General features: G+C 39.6%; 1 long non-coding RNA gene across 1 annotated transcript; it reads right to left on the bottom strand.

Annotated features, from left to right (window-relative positions):
* Window positions 1-1,415: 1,415 nt before the first annotated feature.
* On the bottom strand, window positions 1,416-24,463 carry LOC140616862 (uncharacterized). Its single transcript, XR_012017189.1, has 3 exons — window positions 22,465-24,463; window positions 17,639-17,690; window positions 1,416-4,095 (listed from the first exon to the last, which is right to left on the bottom strand). It is a non-coding gene; the product is annotated as an uncharacterized lncRNA (long non-coding RNA).
* Window positions 24,464-25,345: the final 882 nt, after the last annotated feature.

Genomic DNA, 25,345 nt, shown 5'->3' with positions numbered 1-25,345 from the left:
AGCTAGATTCTGGGTCACCTATTTTGAGCAAAAGTACCAGACAGTCTGAGAGAAAAGATTGTAGAACGACAAACTGTGGCTTACTTTTTCAAGAGAGTGGTAGATACTAATAATCGTCCTCTAATACCTATTACTCCCTTCTTCCTTTCAATAACAGAACCTCAGGGGCAGCCTGGGTGGCTCAGCAGTTTAGCGCCACCTTCGGCCCAGGGTGTGATCCTGGAGACCCGGGATTGAGTCCCACGTCGGGCTCCCTGCATGGAGCCTACTTCTCCCTCTACCTGTGTCTCTGCCTCTCCCTCTCTCTCTCTCTCATGAATAAATAAATAAAATCTTTAAAAAAAAATAACAGAACCTCTGAGTCTTAGCTATGTTTAGCTGTTCATCTAGACACTACACATCCCTACCCCCTTTGCATCTAGGTTCCAAGTAATGGAACCTTTGATTCATATATGTCAGATTAAAAACAAAACTGGCTTTATTCGAAAGGATTATTGCAAAGGGTTGGGGAGGGATTATCGCAGTAGGGAGAACACTCTGGCCAAAGACATCTGCAAGTGTTAAGTGAAATGGGCTCCTTCCAGAGAGGAGTAAAAGTTAGGAAGGACTGGGTGTGCGGAAATGGGATGAAAAGGTGTTAAGGTCAACAATAGGTCAAAGAATGTTTTGCCCTGCGTCCAGCAGATTTTCTGACAGACACCCTTAAGGAGGGGCTGCATGGGCAGGCCAAAGTTCAGGAGCCCCAGGGGCAGAGAAAAGCTTAACCAAAGCTTGGCTAATAAGCATTTTGTTCACATTGATCAGTGGAGACAAAACAGTTCAGCTAACCACTTAGGAAGCAAAGAATGGGAATTTGAAGGGTCTGTGTCTCATCTAAGTCCTGGGTCAGGGTGGTTCACTGCAGTAAACTGTTTCCCAGAATGCAGAGTGGGGGGAAGGAGGATTCCTTGAACCACTGCTGTTTTCCAGGATCACAGAGCCCAGATGAAGTTCAACACTGTCATAACTTTAAGAGGAACCAGGGTGTCCTGTACTTCTTTTTGCCTCCTAGTGGTTGGAACACAGAGTGGTAGTAGTGGTGGTGGTGGCGGTAGTGGTGATGGTGATGGTGATGGCAGTGGTGGTGGCAGTGGCGGTGGCAGTGGCAGTGGTGATGGGCCACCATACAAAAGGCTATAATCTGGAGCTGGGAAGAACCCAGATCCCTGCACAACTTTGTGAAACACAGCTGTCTACTTGCGCTGGTCAGCTCACCTGCCTCTGGACTATTATTAACAAAGAAAGAAATACATTATTTTCTAGGTTGTACCATTTTATTGTCAAGTCTCCAAGTTACAGTCACTTGGCTAATGCCCTAATGGATACAAAGAGTCCTGAAAACAAAGTTTTTTGTGTGTGTTTTTGGCATTGCAGTCAACCTGTGAGCATCATCGTCAAATAGGAGCGATAATATTAAATGCAGAGCTCCCTTATAGTGGCAAGTATTCACATTCTCATTTATCTATGAATGCCTGAAGCATCGAAAGCTCAATTTTGCTGTTTTTTTTTTCTGTGTCACATCAGAATTCTGTTTCAGTTCCTGAAATGAATTTAAAAACTTGTATTCTCCTAGCATTGAAACATTAAAAAAGGAAAATGCACTTATTTCTGATTATATAATGTACATTAGCACATGTATTCGTTTGTGGTATTACTGGGGCTCTTAAAAAGTTCCTAAAATGGCAAAATGTTCCACCATTTGATTCGAATGGACTTTAAGTCAGTAATAGCCTTCTTTATTGGAAATGTAGACATAGGAAGATATAGAAGTTTAGCCAGTAGTGTTTAAGAGAACTAATCACCACCAAATATGTATTGTTTTATGTTCAACACTGCAATTCACCCATGTGGTGTACTTTGCTAAACAAACAATTACACGCATGCCTCTTGTTAGTGGCTCAGCTCTTCAAATTCTGAAGGGTTTTCCTTAATTATTTAAATTTCTCAAGCCATTCTAATAACTTAAATAAGAGTTATCGATTAGTTTATGTTCCTCTAGTGAAAAAATAGTCCAATATCAAAACTGCCTGGAAAGGCCGTTTGTTCAATTTAATCTAAACAAAGAATTAGTTAAAAGTAATCACTGCAGCCTCTTTGATTCACTGGATCATTGAATTCACTGTCTCAGTTGAGTTCTTGATGATTTGCAAATACATTTTGGAGAAGCTATCCATCCTAGCAAAAAAAAAATGAGCCTTTAGGGTTTTAATTTCCTGCATCTTCTTGGCATTTTATGTGTGGTTTTAATATGTCGTGAAATTATTCCAAACCTTCTATTGTATATTGTTCCCTTTTAAAAACAGGTTCAAAGAAGAGACATACAACCAAATATATGGCATCATTTTTCACCTAAGTACTCAGTTTCAAAAGCATTCTTTCTTCTCCCAACCCCCACTCCCTTCTCCCAGTGGCTTCTGAAATGTTACACCTAAATGGATAAGCTCCCTACTGGGTACATTATCAATTAAGAGCTTCTTTCTGCTCTAGTCCTTGCACTCTGCAGTAATTCAAAAATCTTTTGCATATTAAAAACAATCTCACTCCCAAAAGATTTTGTGTCTCTTGCTAATGTAAACCATCACTTAGAAAAGGTCATTTTTTTTGTATAGTGGTACCAACAAAGGAAAAAGGCATAGCAAAACTAAAAAATTCATCAAAACTTTTCCCTTTCCATTCAAGCTTAAACTCTTGCATATCACAACAAAACAACACAAAAATTTACCTATTGTTAGATTGAATTTGCTACTAAATATGTACTACCTGCTTTTGAAAATTCTTCTGGGGCACCTGGGTGACTCAGTGGTTGAGCATCTGGGGATCAGGTTGTGATCCTGGGGTCCTGAGATTCAGTCCATCTTTGGACTCCCTGTGGGGAGCCTGCTTTTCGTTCTGCCTATGTCTCCACCTCTCTGTGTGTCTCAAATAAAAAAATAAAATCTTAAAAAAAAAGAAAGAAAGAAAATTCTTCTCTACAGAGATTAATAAAAGCAGTTCCTATCAAGGTCATTAATATGCATGATTTCCATTTTTAAAAGAAACCACTTTCCCATATTCTTACTTCATGAGCCAATACTAAACTCCACAAGAAGAAATCTTGGAAATGTCCATTGGAAATGTGGACTTAATTGAGTTAGACATAGTCCAAGGCTTACCTTAGATGTTATGATCATTATAAATTCTGGATGTGGCATGTAATATGAAATGCAATTGGGCAGAAGACAATTTGAAACTCCCTTGTATGTGTTGTTCCAAAAATGAGTTTACAAAGTCAAAGGCCAATGTAGTGTGAGTAGTGCAATAATTATGTAGCTCTATTTACAATTGATCAGCTTTCATCAACTGCTATATATCCAGCACCTGTTTTTACAGAGCAGCCATAGTAGACACTCAATATACAATTATTACATTGAAAGAATAGTTGGCCTGCAACAAGGATTTCATGTGCCCTTTAGTTTAAAAGGTCTGCTCTCAAACAACTGGTTCTCAGATAAATTGAGTACAAGACTTACTGCTAAATTACTGAGTTCATATAAAGGAGTGTTCCAATCCACAGAATATGTCAAAGCGATGCATACACTTTTAATTAGCTGCATCCCATTGGACAAGTTTCCTAATCTCACTGAGCTCATTCTCTCCCTTGTAAAAAGAAACTAATATTGACGGTCAAGATCAAATCAGATAATGCACACACATTGGGCCTCCCATTATACCAGGCACATGGTAAATACCTCTTAGATAGTAATAATTATCATATTTTACATGAGTGGAAGGCCTCGTTTATTCGATCTGGTGACACTGGTATGATTCTGCAGGAAAGCAGCACATTTTTATAATATGCATGAACTTTCTGTCGTTTGTATAAGCTTTTCCTTCTCTTCAGTTTTTGGAGAGTGGCCAATACCGAGCCAGAAAACAGCTGCATCCTGAAGGCTGATCTTCCAAAACACTCCCTCCCTCCTCACCGCCACCTCTGCAGCTCCGTTGTGCTACTTCTGCGAGCTGATCTCCGCATGGGGCCACCTGCAGGGCTTTTGTTTGCCCACCTATGGAGTCTCCCTTTGAGGAGAAGAAAGAAAAGATTTACAAAGTTCTGACCAACACAATTTGTATCTTCGCAGCTAGAGTCCAGTACAATAAAAGGGGCCCGAAACTATTTACCAGTTTCGCTTACCTCCAAAAAAATTACCATTTACAGGGTGTTGCATTAAGTTGGTTGCTTCTCTTTCTCTAAATAAGGACTTCAATTTCAGCTCACAGTTAAAACTGATACGAGGAGGAGCAGCTCGACAAACGAAACCGGGCAGACTGGGAATGTCAGAGGTGGGAAGGGGCAGCATACCAAACCTGAACCCAAACTTTTACCGCACGTCTCATTTTAGAGGAATAATTAATCAAAAACATGCTCCGGGTTGGGTTTCCTTGGATGGTTATTCTCCCAACCATGAGCCGCTTCTCATTGTTTTCTCGGGATGATACTGGGTAAAGAGAGACTGTACAACTCAGGTTAGGGAGAGAGGCGAGCTGCTGTCAACCCTGACCCCCACAGGTGTAACGAACAAGACTCCAGTATTCTTTCCAGAGCTCAGACTTTGTTTTCCTGGAAACCAGAAAAGGAAATCTTTATTGGTGCTGCTATGTTGCTGTGTTAGGTGGCTCATGTTGCTTCCACCAGCCTTGTCTTAAGAGAAAAGCTTTATTCTGCATACTTATTAGTAGAAAAAAAAAGTCTTAGAATCCCTACACAAAAGATTTCTTCTGTGGAGGTGTCCTGCTGTAGATTTACATTGGTCCCTGGTTCCTCAGGTGACTCTCACTCCAGAACAAAATTTTGAAAAGATTAAGGAGGAAGATGGTGGGATTAAACAGGAATTGAAGTTCACTGAATCCAATAACCCCACAAGAACTTTAAAAGAAAAAAAAAAAAAACTCAAGCATTAAAAGAGATGGAGTAGTTCCCTAAAATAAACAAAGGAGGATCTGCCTTAATAGAGAAGTTGACAGCTTCTCCCCTCCTTTTCCAGGCTCAGCTACTAGCAACAAAGAAAAGGCCACGTTTGCACAGCTGCTGCCCTAAGAGCCCAATAACAAAAGGCTGAAACTTTAACTTGAATTGAAAAAAAATAAAAGTCAACTGACATAAAACATCACAAATATCAGGGAAGTCAACAAAGAAGCAAGAAACTTTGTGAGGTCAGGAAGAAGATTCTCCTAAAAGGGAAATGCCATGAGCTGGAGGGAAACTAGAGTGGGATAAAACCCACATCTTGGACAGCCTCGGAGCCATGGTCCCACAGCCTGGAAGCATCCACAACCCGACACAGTGTGATGGGAAAGGCTTCCATTTCTTCAGAGCACTGAAGCTGGAGATCAACTCCGGAAAGTGGGGCCAAGTGCGGGATTATATCAAGAGCCTGCCTGATATTATTTCTTCTAACTTCCGGAGCCCTAAGGATGAGGCTCCCTCTTGAGAAGAAGTAGACTCTGGGAAAGAGAGAAGGAAGTAACAGTTCATTTATACCTCCTTCATGTTTAATATTTTTCTGGTGCTTCATTTTCTTAACAGTATTTAAAGTCTCACAAAAGAAAAAACAACTAATCAAGTCTCCTGGGAACATACACAATAGGCTGGCTTAGGCTATTAATTATTTATGAACTCTCAATTTTCAAAAAAGGTTGAGGCAGTCATAGAACAGAAACTATAAAACACTAAAACAATTAGAATATTTGAGTTAGGAGTAAAAACAAAAAGGTGGGAACCAATGAGGGCAGCCCTCCACCTGGGGGCAGGGAGGGAGAATAATTGTACCAGAAAACATAAAACAGTATTCATTTTTATTTATTATGTCAGCGGTGATATACAGAATTAAAGTTTCAGTACATTTGCAGTGAAATTACTTTTTTTTTCATTCACCTTCCAGTTGCAATAAAAAAATGCTGAAGGAATCTCAAATACAATTCTAGTAATATCAATTAAATAAATGCTCATGGCATACTTTTTTTTTTAAGATTTTATTTATTTATTCATGAGAGACACACAGAGAGAGAAAGAGACACAGGCAGAGGGAAAAGCAAGCTCCATGCAGGGAGCCAGATGCCGAACTCGATCCCAGGAATCTAGGATCATGCCCTGAGCCAAAGGCAGATGTTCAACCGCTGAGCCACCCAGGTGGCATGGCATACTTTCTATGTGCTAGTCTCCTCAAAGTCTTAGAATCTAATGAGAAAGAGAAACGTAAACAAATAACCCCAATGCAATATGACCAATTTTGGTTGTATTTCTTTCCATATATACCATGGTAGAAGTTTTGTGGCGCTAGAAAAAGAAACCCTCCGCTTGGTTGGGAGAGGAAAAGCCTTGGTAACACTTCATATGAGTGACACATGAGTGGGACTCAAAAGAAAACCAGTCTTCCAGATGTAAAAGAGGGAGGGCATTTTCAAAAGAAACCACCCATGCAAAAAGACAGGAGAAAAGACCATAGTGTGTTTCACCAGTGAGGGGCTGGGCATAAAGTTGGAAAGATAACTTGAAACTTTGAAAAAGGTTGTCTTGTAGAGAAGATACTGAAGATCTTTTAAACAGCTAAGTGAAAGTATCCTATTTGAGTTTTAAATATACTTGGGTATTGTGGTTTGGAAAATGGATAATAATAAGGGTGAAATTAAAGTCAAGAAGGAGGCTGTATTAGGGTTCTTCAGAGAAACAGAACCAATGGGAGGTGTATACATTATAGAAAGAGATTTATCTTAAGGAATTGGTATGGAGGATAACAAGTCTAAAATCTGCAGGTTGGGCTGATAAGCTAGAGACTCAGGAGAGCTGATGCCTTGTTTCTAGTTCAAAGGCTGTCTGCTATAGCACCGCAAAGTCATTCCATTGCCATTGAAGTCCAAAGGCAGTTTGTGGAAAGTTCTCTCTTGACTAAGGGGTGGCCAGCTTTTTGCTCTATTCAGACCTTCAACTAATTGGATTAGGTCCACCCACATCATGGGGGACAATCAGCTTTACTCAAAATCCACTCATTTAAATGTTAATCTTACCTAATACCTCCCAGAAACATCTAGATAATGTTTGACCAAATATTTGGGCATCCTGTGGCCCAGCCAAGAAAACGCATAAAATTAACCATCACAGAAGCTATTACTATATAAGGGCTCTCTAGTATATGGTAGAGATGGCAAAAGGTCTGAACTAAGCTCAGAGCAATGAAGACAGAGAAAAATAAATCAAACTTAGGGAAAAATTGAATATGAGGAAGAAAAAGAGTTTTTGTTTTGTTTTGTTTTGTTTTTTAAAGAGGGTATTTTAAGGATAAAGTCAAAATTTTTAGTTTGAACAACCCGGTAGCATAGAAAATAAACAACCAATTAGATGACCAGTAACTCCCAAGGATATATTTTTCTTTTAATTAGCAATAATTGCATCTCGGATAAACTACATTGGCTACGATACTGCCACCGTGCAAAGCTTTTTTTTTTTTTTTATTTCTTTTTTTCTCCATAGTAAGCCCAAATTGGTTATTCAAAGGACCATTACAGTTACAAAAGGTATTTCACTAATCAGATTTCATGTGTAAGGGTTCATATATTTCTCGATCTATTTTGAAAAATGCACTTAACTTCCGGTGAAATCTTTTTTTTTTTTTTTTAAGATTTATTTATTTATTTATGATAGACAGAGAGAGAGAGGCAGAGACACAGGAGGAGGAAGAAGCAGGCTCCATGCACCGGGAGCCCGACGCGGGACTCAATCCCGGGTCTCCAGGATCGCGCCCTGGGCCAAAGGCAGGCGCTAAACCGCTGTGCCACCCAGGGATCCCCTCGGTGAAATCTTTTAACTCGAATATACTTCTTTGCCTCCATTCCTATCTAACAAAATGTATAAAGACAGAAGAATAAGAATACATAAGAAATGACAACAGAGAGAAAGAGTGACAAAATTTTGAGAACTAAAAGCAGGTAGTTGAATGATGATAAATCAAAGGAAAACAGAAAATCAAGGAAATAAATTTCCCCACAAAACCCCAGAAGGGCTCCACAATTAGAGAAACAAAGCACTTCTGAAAGAAGAGGGGTTGGTGTTCAAGAGTAGTGCAAGTCCTACTAGTTTTTGAAAGTTGGGTATAAAAATCACTCAAATCTCTACATCAACTCCCCACCTTCCTGCAACTAGGAGTCTACCTGTCACCAATTCCAGCAGAAGACTAGAGGTTTTCTCTTTGGGGAAACTGAATCAAAGGGAATGTGAACTTGACAACAGGCAGGACTGGGGACAGGAGATGCGTGCCATGATGAAAATCAGGATTAAGTGAAAAATCTCGTCTGAATGGCAAAATCTTCAATAAGTTTTTCCCATCTGTTCCAAGAATCTGACAGCCTGAACTATAAACCTGAAACAAGAGATGAGAAAATCACTCTCCAGAGAAAATGACTAACCCAAGAAAGAAGAGTCCCACAGAGGCTGACAGCCACAGATTCCCTAAAGAGCGAGCCAGGTTTGGTCCTAATCATCCAACAATGAAGCCAGCACTTAATAAGCTCCATCGGTACACACAGGGCTTTCAATCATCTTTCTAATACTTTACTGTTAGATATAAAAAGACAGTCAAGGATCATTGGGCATGATGAAGGCTTTTAATATGAAAGAGGAGGCCAAAATAGGAAGAAGGAAAAGCGAATGACATAGAGCACAAGAAGTAAAAAGTAATATTATAAACAAAACTCTAGTATCCTCAGTTAGAGAGGAGAAACTATTACAGGCCCATGAAATAAAAACAAGACGCTTTCTTAAAAGTAATCCTCAGAAAAGAAGCACTCCCAGAATTAAAATATGGTGGAAATAAAAATGTGAGTAAAAGTGTTGAAAAGATAAAGTTGAAGTTGTCCAAAAGTAAATAAAACCACCAATAAGTAAAAAATATAAGACGACATTGAAAAAAAGAAAATCAGCAAGAAAGTTCAACATTCAAGTGCCAAAAGTTCGAGAATTAGAGAACAAAGAAAATGGGTAGGAGGAAACTATCAAAGAGAACACATCAAGAAAATTCCCAGAACTGAAGAAGGTAACTTCTCAGATTTTAGGAGCTCAGGGGCCCAGTGATCATCCAATTTTATTCCAGATATCCTGAAGTTTTTTTTATAACATGCTTTGGTGTGTGTATGTGTGTGTGTTAATTGGAAAATCCTGAAAGCTTCTGGAGAGAAAAAGCAGATCACACACAAAGTGATCAGGAATGAAAATGATATTGGTTGATGAACAGCTCTGAAAGCTACAATGTAGTCAAAATTCCAAAAGAAAATGATTTGCAGCTTAGAATTTTAACCTATTCAAATTATTGACCAAGTGTGACAACAGAACAAAGACTTTTTAAGATAAGCAAGATCTCAGAAGTTTTATCTCTTAAATGTTCATTCTCAGGAAGCTGCTAAACCTGCCAGAGCATCACTGGGACACTTGTTTAGAAATGCAAATTATAGCATCTCACCCTGAACCTACTGAAGCAGAAACTCTAAGTGTGGGGCTCTACCATCACAAGCCCTTTGCGTACAAGCAAAAGTTTGAGAAACACTTTACCAGTGGATATACTTCCCCAGAATGAGAAATGAAGCAAGAAAGAGGAGACATGTGCTCCAAGACACACAGCACAAAGAGTTCACAACAAGACAAGGCAAGGGGAGGGATATTTCAATGATCCTGCCGAATGCTTTCTATTTATTAATGCTTAAATCAGTGCCTTTTTTTTAAAGACTTTTATTTTTAAGTAATCTCCACACCCAGTGTGGGGCTTGAACTCACAACCCCAAGATCGGGAGCTGCATGCATGCTCCACTGACTGAACCAGCCAGGCACCCTGCTTAAATCATCATTTTAACAATTTTATGAGATAAGCCTCATTATTTCTCCATTTTTACAGATGAGGAAACCGAGGCAAGATCTCAGCTAGTGAGTAGTGCAGCCAAGATTCAAAACCAAGCAGTCTACACCCAGGACCTATATTCTCTTATTTACAACATATCCTGAATGCACCAAGAAAAAATGAAACAAAATAAATGCCTGATGTGTTTATATAGAGAGAGATTTGTACCTCTGTGGAAGATAGGGCATGAATACATAGAAAACCAAACAACCAAACAAGCAAAACTAAGGCAAATATTCCATGGAAGAAAAAAAAGAAAAAATTGAATCAGAAAGCATGCTACAGGGCAGCCCCCGTGGCGCAACGGTTTAGCACCGCCTTCCGCCCAGGGCATGACCCTGGAGACCCAGATCCAGTCCCACATCGGGCTCCCTGCATGGAGCCTGCTTCTCCCTCTGCCTGTGTCTCTGCTTCTTTCTCTCTGTGTCTCTCATGAATAAATAAATAAAATCTTGAAAAGAAAGAAAGAAAGAAAGAAAGAAAGCAAGCAAGCTACATGATGGAGCTAGTATTTACATAGTCCTATGAGAATAAATACTAAATAATGATTTAACAAAAAATTATATCATTGTATTAGGAAGATGGCTAGCAAGATGAATAGAAGCAGAATATGCTACTCCAAAATATGCCATTTTTATATATTAACTATTTTGAGCTGTGGGCCCTTGAAAAAAAGCTAATGCAGGGAGAGGTTGTATCTGGGCTCTCATTTGCTGGAAGAGTTTTTTGGGTTTTTGTTTTTGTTTTTTTGAGATTTATTTATTTATTTAAGGGACGGGGGTTAGGGGAGAGCAGAGGATGAAGCAGAGGGAGAGAGAGACAGACAGACTCTCTGCTGAGTGGGGAGTCCAACACGGGGCTCAGGGATCAATATGGAGCTGGATCCCAGGATCCTGAGATCCCAACCTGAGCAGAAATCAAGCATCAGACACTTAACCAATTGAGCTAACCAGAAAGACAGATTCTTTCAAAGAAACTCAATTGTCAGGGCACCTGAGTGGCGTAGTTGGTTAAGCACCTGCTTTTGGCTCAGGTCATGATCTCGGGTCCTGGGACCAAGCTCTGAATTTGGTTTCATGCTCAGTGGGGAGTCTGCTTCTACCCTCACCCCTCCTCCCCAGTTCTTGTGCATGCTCTCTCTCTTTCTCTCTCAAATAAATAGATAAAAATCTTTTTTTTTTAATAGATAAAATCTTAAAAAAAAAAAAAAACAAGGGGGACTCAGTTGTCAGAAATCCTTTCCCCAGGGAGTGTCTTCAACCAGGGAAGATTGACTCTCATCACAGTGAAGGAGGATAGTTGGAAGAAAGGCAAGCAGAGACAAGAGACCCCTGCCCCCAAAAGAAAACTACTCTTAAAAGGAAAAAAAACCCATCTTGTCATTCTAGACTTTACTCGTTCTACCGGGAGGACTTATACAATGTGAACATTGCAGAAGGGAAGGGAATGGCTTTGGGAGTCTTAACCCTGGCCCTGGGGGCCAGTTGAACAGCCAGTTGGTTGTTTAAACAAAGAGCTTGATCTGATGGCCTGTGGCTGGCTGGCTTGCCTTAGGGAAGTGGCAGCTGCCTGCCCTCTTGATCCCCAAGAGTATGAAACACCACCCTGGAAGGAGCCCTCCACCTTTCCCACATGAACAACTACCTGATAGGTAGATGAGCATGTGGACAAAAACCTGATTGGGTGACAGGCACCTGGAGGGTTAATCTCAGAGTAAAAGAGCCCATAAAAACTCCTAGATTTAAACCCCAAATGGGCAACCCTTTCTGGTCCCCTCCCTCTTCGGGAGCTTTGTACTGTCGCTCAATAAACTTTGCTTTATTATCACTCAATAAACCTTGCTTTGCTGCTCACCACTCTTCATCTGGTCTCCCGCTTCATTCTTGGAAGCAGCATAACTAAGAACTGGGGAGCACTAACAGAAAAGAAATAGTGCAACAACAAGAGAGGAGATAAAAGGTGGCCACCATCCCCACCCAGACAAACTTTGTTAAACAATATCATACCTATTATCTATTCTTCTAAGGGCCCATTCATCTTTCCTAAAAGTCCCTTTATTCTCCCTATTTATGTTACCCAGGGATGTCACCCAAAAACTCACAAGGGTAGAGAGAAAATTATGTTTCCTTCCCTACAAAGACAAAATGAGAGAGAAATAGAGGGGTCAGAAAGCCAAATTTGTATCCTCCATAAATTCAAGCCCTATGCTACATGTAGAGATTACTTAAAAATAAAAATCTTAAAAAAAAAAAAAATGGTTGCCCCTTTGGAAAAGGGATAGAGAGAGGTAAAGGAGGGACTTTTGTTATAAGCCTTATAAAAGCATTTGACCTTTTAAATTATTCTGGCATTAGTTTGATTTAAAAAAATAAAATAAAATAAAATAAATTACTCCCCTGAGTTGGTAAATGTTTCTTAATTTCTTCTGGCAGATAATTTCTGCCTTACTCTGTGTTCTGGCACTCAATGTAGGGCAAAAGCCTTCTTGGGGCTTCCCCTCTTGTCTCCATAGCAGTTCTCTGTCTCCAGCAGAATGTCTCAGACCCTGAGACTGGGCTTCAAGTTCAAAGGAACAGATGGGAGAGAGTCACTGGAGATGCTTTATCCTAATTGTTCCATCAGATTTTGGCAGAGTGTTGTTTTCTCTATAATAATTTCCACAGAAACAAATTCTCTCAATCATCTACAAGTTTCTAGTGTACAAAGGTTGTCATGCCTTTCTTTCGTATGCTTTAATGTCCACAGACATGAGGTCTTTTAGTATCAAACTTTCACTTATTCAATCATGCATTCAAAAACAAATATACAGAGAAGTCCTACTGTGTGCCAGATACTATTGAGTTTCTTAAAATTATTTTTGCTCTTTGCACGGTTTCCATACTTAGGAATTAAGATGTTTCAAAGTTCTTTATAATCACTGCCTTTTTATGTGTTAATTAGAAAAGGCAACCTTCTGTGGTGTAAAGATTAATTAAAATGAGGATAAACTACTTTATGTTAAGAAAAGAAAAGCTCCAAGATTTATTTTCTAAATTAGATCAGGTCAGTTTAAATTTTTCTCTTACCCAACTTGTCAGTAGGCTTTCCTTGTCACAAAGGAAAATGTTAACATTTATCTAAGAGAGTTATGTACCTCCTGCTGATAGTTTGTGGGAAAACTGATTTCGTTTCCTCACAAGAGAGGAAAGTACACTTACAAGGTAAAATAGTAATTTGAAGTACTAATACACAGATCCTCACTCCATCCCACTCCACCCTCCACTCAAACCCAGGCAATTTAACATAGGTCCACCATTGCCCAAAAGGATAGTGATTATGGCAGAGTACAAAGGGAACAAATTTAAAATCCTTTAACCTAACCAATGAATATTATAGACTGATTAGTTCAAGTTACAACTCAAGGTTCAGTTAGTTTCCAAGTATACACTGAATGTTTGTCTCTCAAAACTCGTATGTTGAAGCCCTAATGTAATATTTGGAGGTGGGGGCTCTGGGAGGTAATTAGACGATGAGGGTAGAACTTCCATGATATAGTTAGTGTCCATATAGGAAAACAAAGAGCTCTAGCCCTTTCGCTCTGCTCTCCATATGAGAGGAAGCAATAAGAAGACATCTATCTATAAACCAGGAAGCGATCTCTCACCAGACACCAAATCTGCCGGTGCCTTGATCTCTGACTTCATAGCCCCCAGAACTGTGTGAGATATGTATTTGTCATTTAAGACACTTAGTCTGGTTTGTTGTTGTTGTTGTTGTTGTCTTTTAAAGATTTATTTATTTATTTCCGAAAGAGAGAGAATGAGCATGAGGAGTGGAGGGGGAGGGACAGAGAATCCCAAGCCAACTCCATATCATTGGGGAGCTCAACCCAGGGCTCAGTCATACAACCCTGAAATCACAACCTGAGCTAAAACCAAGAATTGAGTGCTCAATGAACTGCATCCCATGGTATTTTTGTTATAGCAGCCCAAACGGACTAAGAGATTACCCAAATCAGGAATTAAAGTCCCAGGAGCAATCAGCAGGCAAATCAAGAAGCCCATACTCCAGAGACAACCATATGAATATATGCCTTCTACTATCCGTATATCTGCTTAAATACCAAAAGCTTTTTTCTTTTCTTTTCTTTTCTTTTCTTTTCTTTTCTTTTCTTTTCTTTTCTTTTCTTTTCTTTTTTTCTTTTCTTTTCTTTTCTTTTTTTTTTTTAAGATTTATTTATTTATTTGGGAGAGAGAGAGAGAGAGAAAGCATGTGAGCAGGGGGAGAGGCAGAGGGAGAGAATCTCAAGCAGACTTCCTGCTGAGGGTGGAGCCAGATCCCACGAGCCTGAGATCATAACCTGATCCAGAATCAAGAGTTGGATGCTCAACCGACAGAGCCACATAGGCGCTCCCAGAAGCTTTTGTAATTAGCACAAGGAATGTTAGAAATAGGGTCTCACTAGGGAAAAGAGTGGAACTCGAGATACATTGTATAACTAACACAATATGAAAATCTACTGGCCTATTACCTGGACCCTTATGGAGATTGTCTGAGGCTTGACCCACCAATGAACTTGTGTGCAGTCATTGAGCCAGAGGATTTCTGGTTGCCCAATGCTCACTCTAAGAGCACAGGATTCTGCCTCTGGATACTGTTCCATCTGATTCAAGTAAACATTTCATGTAAAGAGGTAGTTGGAAAAAAAAAAAAAAGAGGTAGTTGGAGCATTCCAAAAGAACAAAGAGAGCTGGAACTTCATCAATCTTACACTTCGTACACATGTTTTCGAGCCTGCTTGCTAATAAATGTTCTTTTAATAAGGTCTTTATTTGTGGCATAATTTATGAAGAGTGACTCAATTTTGCAGTGGTTACTATTATTTACTAAAGTAATCTAAAGCTGTCCAAGTCCAAACTGGCTTAGATTTACAACCCCTGAAAAAGGTACAGGATTAGTTGACAGAGAGCGAAGACATCTGAGAGAATTCATATTCGGACAAAGGAACAGTGTGGCATGAGGATCATACAGCTGGGGAGTAATAGGAACATGAAATCTCGACAGAAGCCACCGTCAAGTGGTGACTGCATCTGGAAACCATACATGATGATTACAGCAAATAACAGCATAGACAACTAGTAACTAAGACCCAGATACTGTTGTATCCCCCAGAGCCATGAGTCTACTTAAATGCAATCAGAGAATTATCTGAGTTAAAACGCCGTGAGTTAAAACTTGAGTTTGCCAGGAATTGACTAAAGTTGTGGTTACTGCCATTAAGAAGAAGAGATACTCTAAATGAAAAATTGGAATATAGGGGGGAAAAAATCTAAATATCTTTCTTTCTTGCACATCTGAGTTTTGGATTTTGAGAAATTCACTCTATGCCACACGAGGAAAAACAATTGAATCTCTCAATTTTTCTCTCTCAGATTTTTTATTTTAAGGTTTGACATCTCTGCTACATTTTTCTTCTCCAGTACACTATGGAGCGAGCCCATCGTGTCCCTAGACTCTTCTTTAGTGATCCAAAGTCTGGTTTAAAGTCCAAGAGAGGGATATTCATGTCTTGTTGAAATGTTTATGGAAGTCAGAGAGGAGAGAAAGCTTAGGCTTCTATAACAAATACCATAGACTAGATGGGTAAACAACATTTATTTCCCAAAGGAGACTGGGAAGTCTAAGATCCAGGTGCCAGCAGATTTGGTATCTGGTAAGATCCTGCTTCCTGGCCTCAAGACAGCAACCTTCTCCTGTACATGATAGAGATCATCTCCCTCACTAATCCCACTTGGGAAGGGCTCAACCCTTATGACTAATTGCCTCCCACCTCTAAATACCATCACGTTGGGGATTAGGACTTCAACATATGAATTTGGAGGGACCTAAACATTCAATCTAGAGCAGTATCTACTGCGGAGGAAGAGAAGTGGTGGTGAGGAAAAAGTTACATTGAATTTACCCCCTAGGAATTTTACTTCCTAAGAGAAGCAGATAGAATTGTCTTACATTCAGCAAACACCTAACATTATGTTAGGGAAGCACTAGTCTCACCAAGATGAATTAAATATCTTCTGACATCAAATAAGGACACAGACACTATAATGTGCTAAGGGCTGTGATGGGGCTAAGTACAGAGCCAGTGCTGGGGATGGAGAGGTCCCAGTTCTGATTGGAGGAGTCTGAAAAGCTTTCAGAAGAGATGACATTCAAACTGGATCGTAAATTTCACCAGTAAAGTGGCCTTTGCAGTTAGCATTAACAGCATACACCAAGGCAAAAATGAATGAAAAAGCATGGAGTATTAGAGAATGATAACAAGTCCAGGAGCTAGAAAGTATATGAATGGACCAGCGAGGTGTTCTGCTAGAAGAATAAAAATGTGGTCAGGTGATGAAATCTCACAAATGCTTTTCTGAAGAGATTAGCCTTTTTGAGGCCAACCAGGGCATCCAACAGGCCTACAGTTTCCAAAGAGGTACCCTAATGGAAGCACAGAGTAGGCCAAAAGGCCAAAGCTCTGGCCCCTCCCACCCTACTCCACTCTATTTTGTACCTTTTATATATTTCTTCTATATTTTTTACTTGAAAGTAGGATTTGGTTGTTATTTTCAAGTTTTAAAATTGTTCATATAAGCAACTATATATAAGTCATAAAAGATCTTTGGTTAAGGAAGTTAAATGACCATATTTACATTTTAGAACACTGATTCTGGCTGCAGGACAGTATGGAAAGATTAGAGAGAGAAGACATGAAAAGCAGGAAAGCAATTGGTTAGACTGCTAAATAGCCTATAGCGGGGATGACAAAGAGTCCAAACCAAGCTAGTGATAGCAGGAATAGGAAGTAGGAAGAGGGAACAGATTCTAGAGACATGTTAGAAACTGGATGAGCAGCCATTTACTACTCCTACTACACACGTAATGGTTTTTGACAGTGTTTGGGCATAAAAGGCAGGAAACTGTACACTCTATCCTCCCTCCATTGGTGAATTGATATAATATCAATTGCTGTACTTCAGCTCCAAGGTATTACCACAAGAAGGAGAGATAAGAGCCTCTTGCCACATTCCAAAGCTTCTAAGCTGTTGAGGGTATTATGGTTTGTTGATTGATGTGACTTTGTGGAAAACTGCATTTGATTTAGTGGCTTATTATGGTTTGTTGATTGATGTGACTTTGTGGAAAACTGCATTTGATTTAGTGGCTTATGGGGATGCCTGGGTGGCTCAGTCGGTTAAGTGTTTGCCTTTGGCTCATGGTCCCAGGGTCTTGGGATCGAGTCCTGCTTTGAGGGATTTTGCTTCTCCAGCTGCCCCATCCCCCATCCTCATGCTCTCAAATAAATAAAATCTTACCAAAAAAAAAAAAAAAAAAAAGATTTAGTGGCTTATGGATCATGGAAAAAGTCACCAATACAGAGTATTCATTTCATTTATCAATTCCAAAAAACTGATGTGGTAATTCGTTTTCTCTTTTTTTTTTTTTTCATTTTCTATAAGTAATATTTTCCCCAACTCTAAAAAATAAATTTGGAAAAATGGATTTAATAGTATGTAAAGCAACCCATAAATATGGTTCATTTTATTGCTGTTCTTATGCTACCCTAGTTGATGTCACATTCTGTGATAATCACAGACACGATGACAAGATGCTCAATCCTTAGCATTCAAGAATTCAGTATCTATTCACTAAACACCTACCTTGCAGGTCTGATGTGGAGGGCAACATGGATGGGGTCTTAGTCCAGTAGAGCTTTCGGGCCAGCCAGGAAGACAAACATTAAACAGTTAATTACAGGCTTAATTATTTGATCACTATTTTTGGTAATTGCTTTGAATATAAAAGAAGAGCTACAAGAGAATCAAGGACAGGGGACCTCGTATAGTCCCTGCCTGCAGGAGGAAGTGACTTTTGGCTTGCAAGCCAAAGAACGAGAGGCTCCTTCTACAGATAAACAGGGAAGAGAAATTCAGGCAGAGTAGACAGGGTAAAGCAGGAGCATGTGTGTGGAACAGCTGGGAAAAGCCACTGGGGCTGGAGGGCAGGATGGTTAGACGTACAGATTTGTAGACCATGTTGAGATTTGGTTTGAGCCTAAAGGCCAAAAGAGCGCCTTCAATGGAATTTAAGCAGAAGGTGAAATTATCAGATCCATTTTTAAGGACTCCTCCAACTTCTCAGTTAAAAACAGATCGGAATGGGACAGAAGTGGATTGAGGGAACCTGTGTTAAGTAGCTCTTGTCAGAAACTTCGGGAAGTTTCTGAGTTATAGACCCTAACACCAACAATGTGCGCTCTGGTGATAACTGTGACCAGAGCAGATCACGTACAGACCCCCATCGAGGCTCAGACACACTAGCAAGGTCTGAAACCTATGGTGCTGCTGGGTGTGATGACCGGCGCCCAGCACTGTCTCCTGCCACGAGGCCATGGCCTCCCTGACCACAGCTGTGTTGGTCTGGACCATGTGCCAGCTACTGTTTCAGGGGTTTCCTTTCTCCTCATTTGCTGCCCAAGCCTGAAGCCTCTTCCTAAAACCTGCCTCTGACCTCTGCCGAGCATCACCATTCCCTGAAATCTGTAGTTGTGTCCCACACATGGGACTGGCCTCCTAGGGTAGCTCGGTCTTCCCAAATAGGGCCCTTTTCTCCCAGCTGCTTCCAGCTCAGCTGTAAATTCCCTCGCTGCTTTCAGCTGTGCCCTGGGTTGAGGTCCTCTCCCAGTCCCTCCCTTCTCCAAAAAGTGCCTCTCTGGTGGAGGCTGCCCGGACTCTAAAAATAAACTACCATAAGTAGCTTACAGTGGTGAGGTATCTATCAAGAAGATCTCCCCCTTGGCACACGGGAGCTTTCTTAGTTCTTATTCTTATGACATAGGAAGGTAAGATTTTTATTTTTATTTTTTTTAACAATTCCACTCAAAGTACCGTGCTGGTACTGCAGAGGCATGTGGTTATCAAAAGGATCAGGATCGTGTTTTATGGCAATGAATATCATAAGTTTTGCAAGCTCAAATGTTTTCTCAAAAATGTTTAAGTGTTAAGGTTTGTTTGCTTTTAACTGGCCTGCATGTCTGACTCCCATGTTTCTCTGGATTCCTGCAGTAAAAAATGATACACCTCAGTGAAAAAAGATATTGGGATGTGAAAAGTAATGTTATGAGTCAAGGAGCTACTGGCATTTAATCTGTAGCAGGTGTGTTGTTAGATTTAATAAGCATTTCTGGGTATTCAGGGTTTTTTTTTTTTTTTTTTTTTTTTTTTGGTTATGACAAGGCCTCGAAGCACATGAACAAAATTTAAATGAAAATATGAAACATAATCCTAGCAGAAGACAACTAATAATTCTCCACCCTTATACTCTCTATACCCCTGAAAGGAAAGAGAAAAGTTTTTCTCTTGCGTTTGCTAGGATACATTTATTTTTCTTTGTTTTCTTTTCTCCTTTTCCAATCAGGGCAGGATAAGCTGTTGCATGGAAATTAACTAGCATCTCATTTCCTAAGACTGAAATCTAAAACACATTCATAAGTTTCAAGATAACATTTTTAAAAATCTGTGTTTGTGGTTCCTATTTAAACACCTTTTTCTAAAAATAAAATTCTCAGTGTGACCAGAACAAACACAGACTGGGTGAAAAACGTTTCTGCCAAGTTGTGAGATTGATGTGAATTAAAGTAGCTGAAACATAGCCCATGTTATTGTAATCTGGAGTGTTAACGCGTGCCCTTCATCTAAGAAATGCAAAATATTTTCAAAACAAGCATCTGGTGACACCCAGCAGGGTCATATCAGTACAGCTCTCCAGAGGAGGTAATTTGCCGTGCAGAGACTTTGGGATGTTTTGCTAAAATCCTGACCCTTTATTTCTTAACACAGCTCAGAATTCGTAATTCTTTGATAAACTTGTTTCATATTTTATTCTGTTAACCTGATTGCTCCCCGAAATTCTAAAGAATCTTACTACCTTTTAAGCTGGAGGGGATAATAAAATGAGACACCTGAATGAATTGGTGAGTTTCAGGTGTATTTTGACCAAAAAGCCTTTCACACTGTTTTGGAAGTGTTAACTGTGGGCTTTGGCACTTCATACCCTGTCCTCAGATTTGGGATTTTCTTTATCCCTTCTCCCATGTACTCTTAGAACGTGTGTTTCATAATCTGTAGATTAGTTTGCTTTTTCTCCAATGATGAAAACATCAAAGAGCTTCAGACACTTGAGCTGCCGGTTGCAAATTGCAACTCCCAGCTCCACTTAAGCAGAAATAACTAAGTCCCAAAAGAAAAGGTGAGCAGGGGACTCATAGAGATCCAATGGCAAAGCCTCTGTGGGAATTACGGAAGAACAATGTTAATTCTGCTCACTAGATACGTGAGCCCAGAAGGAAGACCAAAATCTGAAGCTGGGCAAAAAAATACATAGCAGAGGCTTTGGCTTCCCATATGGAAATTATTCAAAAGGGAACCAATTGTTCTTTTCAAATTATTTCCAAGAAAGCTTCCTACTTAACAGTATGCCCTTCATTCAGTTGATCTTTTGTCTTCTATTCCTTTTATTTCCTTGGGAGCTTTTCTGTTTGTTTCTTTCTTTCTTTCTTTTTTTTTTTTTTTTACATAGATAATAGCTTCTGGGTCTCATCCATTTCTCGAACTTCAACTCACTTTTTTGGTTTCTTTGTATTCGGTAGGTAATTTGCAGGCATCTGATATCTCCTGGCTACATTTTATTTTATTTTATTTTTATTTATTTTTTAAATTTATTTATGATAGTCACAGAGAGAGAGAGAGAGAGAGAGAGGCAGAGACACAGGCAGAGGGAGAAGCAGGCTTCATGCACGGGGAGCCCGACGTGGGATTCGATTCTGGGTCTCCAGGATCGCACCCTGGGCCAAAGGCAGGCGCCAAACCGCTGCACCACCCAGGGATCCCTCCTGGCTACATTTTAATTTTTTTTTTTTTTTTAGGACTTTATTTATTCATGGGAGACACAGAGAGAGAGACAGACACAGGCAGAGGGAGAAGCAGGCTCCATGCAGGGAGACCCACGTGGGACTCGATCCTGGGTCCCCAGGATCACGCCCCGGTCTGAAGGCGGCGCTAAACCGCTGGGCCACCGGGGCTGCCCCCTCCTGGCTACATTTTTATACCAATACCAAGAGTAGGATCTAGCTACATTCTTTTTTTTTTTTTTTTAATTTAGTTCTCCAGCTCTATCTCCCTCTGTTATTCTGAGCCAGCTCAATTCTCTGACTCATCTTTCACTCCATGCTGCCTACCTTTACCAAGGGAAAAAGAAGACCCATCTCTGAAAGGGGGAGGAGGGTATTTAAAAGTTCTCCATTGTGGGGGGTGCCTGGGTGGCTCAGTCAGTTGAGTGACTTCAGCTCAAGTCATGATCTCAGTCCTGCATCCAGCCCTGTGCTCAGTGGGGAGTCTGCTTGTCCCTCTCCCTGCCCCTCTGCCCCATCCCCTGCTCATGCTCTTTCTATCTCTCTCTCTCTCTCTCAAATAAATAAATAAAATCTTTTTTAAAAAAAGTTCTTCATTGGCCCAATTTCTGCAAATTCATAATCTGAACATACACGTATAAATGAAAGGTGAACAATTGTCTCATAAATATTGGAGAACATAGTTGAATGAAGGGCAATATGTACTTGTGTGCTTAATTATCTTTATGATTAGTAGAAAAACGCCTGACTTTCATAGGACAGAAACATTTTTAGTTCACTGAAACAAAGGAAGATTAAGTTTTTGTGCAGCCAAATGGTTTCTGGCCTAAAGGGACACACTTTAAGGAAAAGAACACAAAATCACAAATATAAAAAATATAAAATTAGAAACCAAAGGGAATGTAATTGGGGAAAAGTACAAAATACAGAAAGTACACATTCCACAAATACCGAAAATACACAATATAGAAAAATAACATTATTATATTAATTGTCTGATAAATCTCTAATAAACTTTTTCCTCTTTTGCTTCTATTCTGAAGAAATACGCAAAATTAATTGCAACACAAGAGGAATTAAAATACAGTTTTAAGTTGTTGCTACCTTGTACAGAGCTAGCATACATAGCATACAGATTATAAAATATAATCAAATTACTCTTATACTACATTGACTAAGTTGATGAATACGCGTAGGTATTTTGCCATCCAAGCACTTATTTTTTCAGTATGTATTTCTGCATTGCTGGCAATTTTGTGTACAATTTCATCTAGAACTGCAACAACATTCTAAGGACAAGATATGTCAGATACTCTAAGAAGTGATCTGACATATTGGAACACAGTAAGCAGTGTGACAAGAGGTTCATTTCTCTGCAATATTTCTAAAGTCTATGACTGATAAACCCAGGAATTCTTGGGCAAATTTTATTTCGTGTGATTCTCATCCAGAAAAGGAAAAATATGATGCATTCATAATTGTACATTAATAAATATATTCCTGACATTAATAAATATCTTCCTGACAAAAGGGAGCAACCATTTTGATTAGGTAATAATGTGAAGTAGATGCTCTTACAATTCTACACTTGTTGATGTTTAGAAGTATTTGCCACAGATTAGCTTCTGGCTTCCTATTTTTAAAAGCTTTTCTCTTCCACTGTCCACATACTTCAGTGCCTGGCACTATCGGACACACTTGTATCACAATATAACTTCTGATGTTTCATCTTCATGTCATAATGCCAGGTGGGCAGTAGAAGTTTTCCAGAAGCAATTCTTTCAAAGGGGTCACTAATTACACAGGGAAGTGACTATCATAACTGTATTCCCAAAATGCCTGACACCAGAGGAAATGTGAGGGAAAGTTTGCATGGAGACAGGAGACTTAGCCAATTACAGATAAAAGTTTGCAAATTTTACAAGTCATCTGACCATGTGAACACATTGCTTGGGTCATTCCCAGGGCCTTGAATGGAGCATGCAAGGAAGACCCTCCATTAGCTTCACAGTTACGCTGCTTCAGCCTCTAACCTCATTGAGTAGTCGGACTTCCGGTTTCTAGCATGATGCAGCTTCGAAGTTGCCCCTCCATCCTAATAATAAGTAAAAAGCTAAACAAGCTGAAAAAATCAACAACTCTTCTTCCATTCATCAGAGAAATGAGATCACAAAGCAAACCACTATCCCCCTGGAAAAACAAATAGGCAGATACAAAGAATCACATCCCAACAGAGGAGAAACTTGTAAGCATAAACCTTCACAGAAAAAAAAAAAAAAAAAAACCTTCACAGGAACAAGAAGAAAACTTGAATTGTAATTGACAAATTCCTGAAGTCTCCATGTGAATAAGTCTGAGAGTTAAAATCTCTGAGAAACCCATTAAGGGGATGGGGGCACACATTTGTGAGTTTTATCTCTAGGAGCTCTACTAGGTTCTCAAAGTGAATAGTAGAGAAAAGTCCCATCATGCTTCCTGCAGGGCTAAAGGGAAAAGGAACCATTTGAAATCTACCAGGGTATTCTGTTCTTAACAAAGTCTGCCCCCAAGAGAAACTATTTTATCAGAGCCTAACCTGCTGGGATTTTATCAGAGCCTACCTGACCTGAGGGAAGGGAAATATACAACCCTAGCCCTCTCTAGCCATCCTGTCCCACTATTGAGAAGTAGTGGTGAGGTTCACAGCCAGAAACACAAGCTCACCAAAAGACTGAGAGGTAATCATAAGACCAATCAGAGCTTCCTCTCTCCCCACACTTTATCACTATATTACTAAAGGTCTAATTAGGGATCCCTGGATGGCGCAGCGGTTTGGCGCCTGCCTTTGGCCCAGGGCGCGATCCTGGAGACCCGGGATCGAATCCCATGTCGGGCTCCCGGTGCATGGAGCCTGCTTCTCCCTCTGCCTGTGTCTCTGCCTCTCTCTCTCTCTGTGACTATCACAAATAAATAAATAAATACCTTAAAAAAAAATTTAAACCTTTAAAAAAAAAAAAAAAAAACTAAAGGTCTAATTACCACAATTCCTTTTACTAAATACATCATGTCCACTTTTTCAACAAAAACTTTCAGGGCATACTAAAAAGCAAAAACACAGTTTGAAGAGCCTGAACAATATCAGAACCAGAATCAGATATGGCAGGAATGTTAGAATTATCAGACCAAGAATTATAATAACTAAGATTAATGTGTAAAGGCTTTCACACAAAAAAATAGACAACATAACAGATGGATAACAGATGGAAAATCTAAAACACAATAAAAAAATGCTTTAGGTCAAAAACACTATAACAGATATGAAGAATGATTTGGTAGACTGGACACGATTGAAGAAAGAATCTCTGAGCTTGAAGATATGACAGGAGAAGTTTCCAAAACTGAAATGCAAAGAGGAAAAGACTGGGGTGGGGGGAGAACAAAATATCCAAGAACTATGGGACAGTTACAAAAGATATAATGTATGTATAATGGGAATTATAGGAAAAAAAAGAAAGAAAGGAACAGAAGTAATTTTAAGCAATAATGAGTGTGAATTTTCCTAAATTAATGTCTGCCACACTCACCAAGATGGACAGCTTCTGAATCATAAAACACTAATATATTAACTAATATATAAACACTAATATATCTTAATATATTTTTAAAAATATAAATCACAGGGATGCCTGGGTGGCTCAGTGGTTGAGCATCTGCCTTCTGCTCAGGGAGTGATCCCAGAGTTCTGGAATCGAGTCCTACAATGGGCTTCCTGCAGGGAGCCTGCTTCTCCCTCTGCCTGTGTCTCAGCCTCTCTCTCTGTGTCTCTCATGAATAAATAAATAAAATCTTTAAAAAAAATACATATATATATACACATACTTATATATATCACAAAGTGCCTGGTTTGCTCAGTTGGTTAAGCATTGGACTCTATATTTCAGCTCAGGTCATGATCTCAGGATCATGAGATCAAGCCCCGTAATGGAGTCTGCTTGTCCCTCTCCCACTGCTCCAAACCCTGCTCATGCTTGTGCTCTCTGTCTCTCTCTCTCAAATAAATAAATAAAATCTCAAAATTAATATATATTCATATATCACAAATGTTTGGTCTCAGACCACAATGGACTTAGATGCAGAAGCAAAAACATAAAGATAGTTGGGAAAAATCTCAAAATACAAGAGGATTAAACACCATAATTCTAAATACACATGGGTCAAAGTAGATATCTCAAGAAAAATTAAGACAAATTTTGCACTAAATGAAAATGAGAATGGGGGCACTTCAGTGGCTCAGTTGGTTGAGCACCCAATGCTTGGTTTTGGCTTAGGTCACGATCTCAGAGTAGTGAGAACAAGCTCCACATTAGGCTCCATGCTTACCACCAAGTATGCTTAAGAGATCCTCTCTCTTTCCCTACCCCTCCTTCTTTGCCCCTCCCCCTGCTGGTGCCCTCTCTCTCTCTCTTAAATAAATAAATAA

This window comes from Canis lupus, chromosome 25, assembly GCF_048164855.1.
Source record: "Canis lupus baileyi chromosome 25, mCanLup2.hap1, whole genome shotgun sequence".
NCBI classification, from domain to species: Eukaryota; Metazoa; Chordata; class Mammalia; order Carnivora; family Canidae; genus Canis; species Canis lupus.
This window is presented reverse-complemented; position numbering and strand designations above follow the sequence as displayed.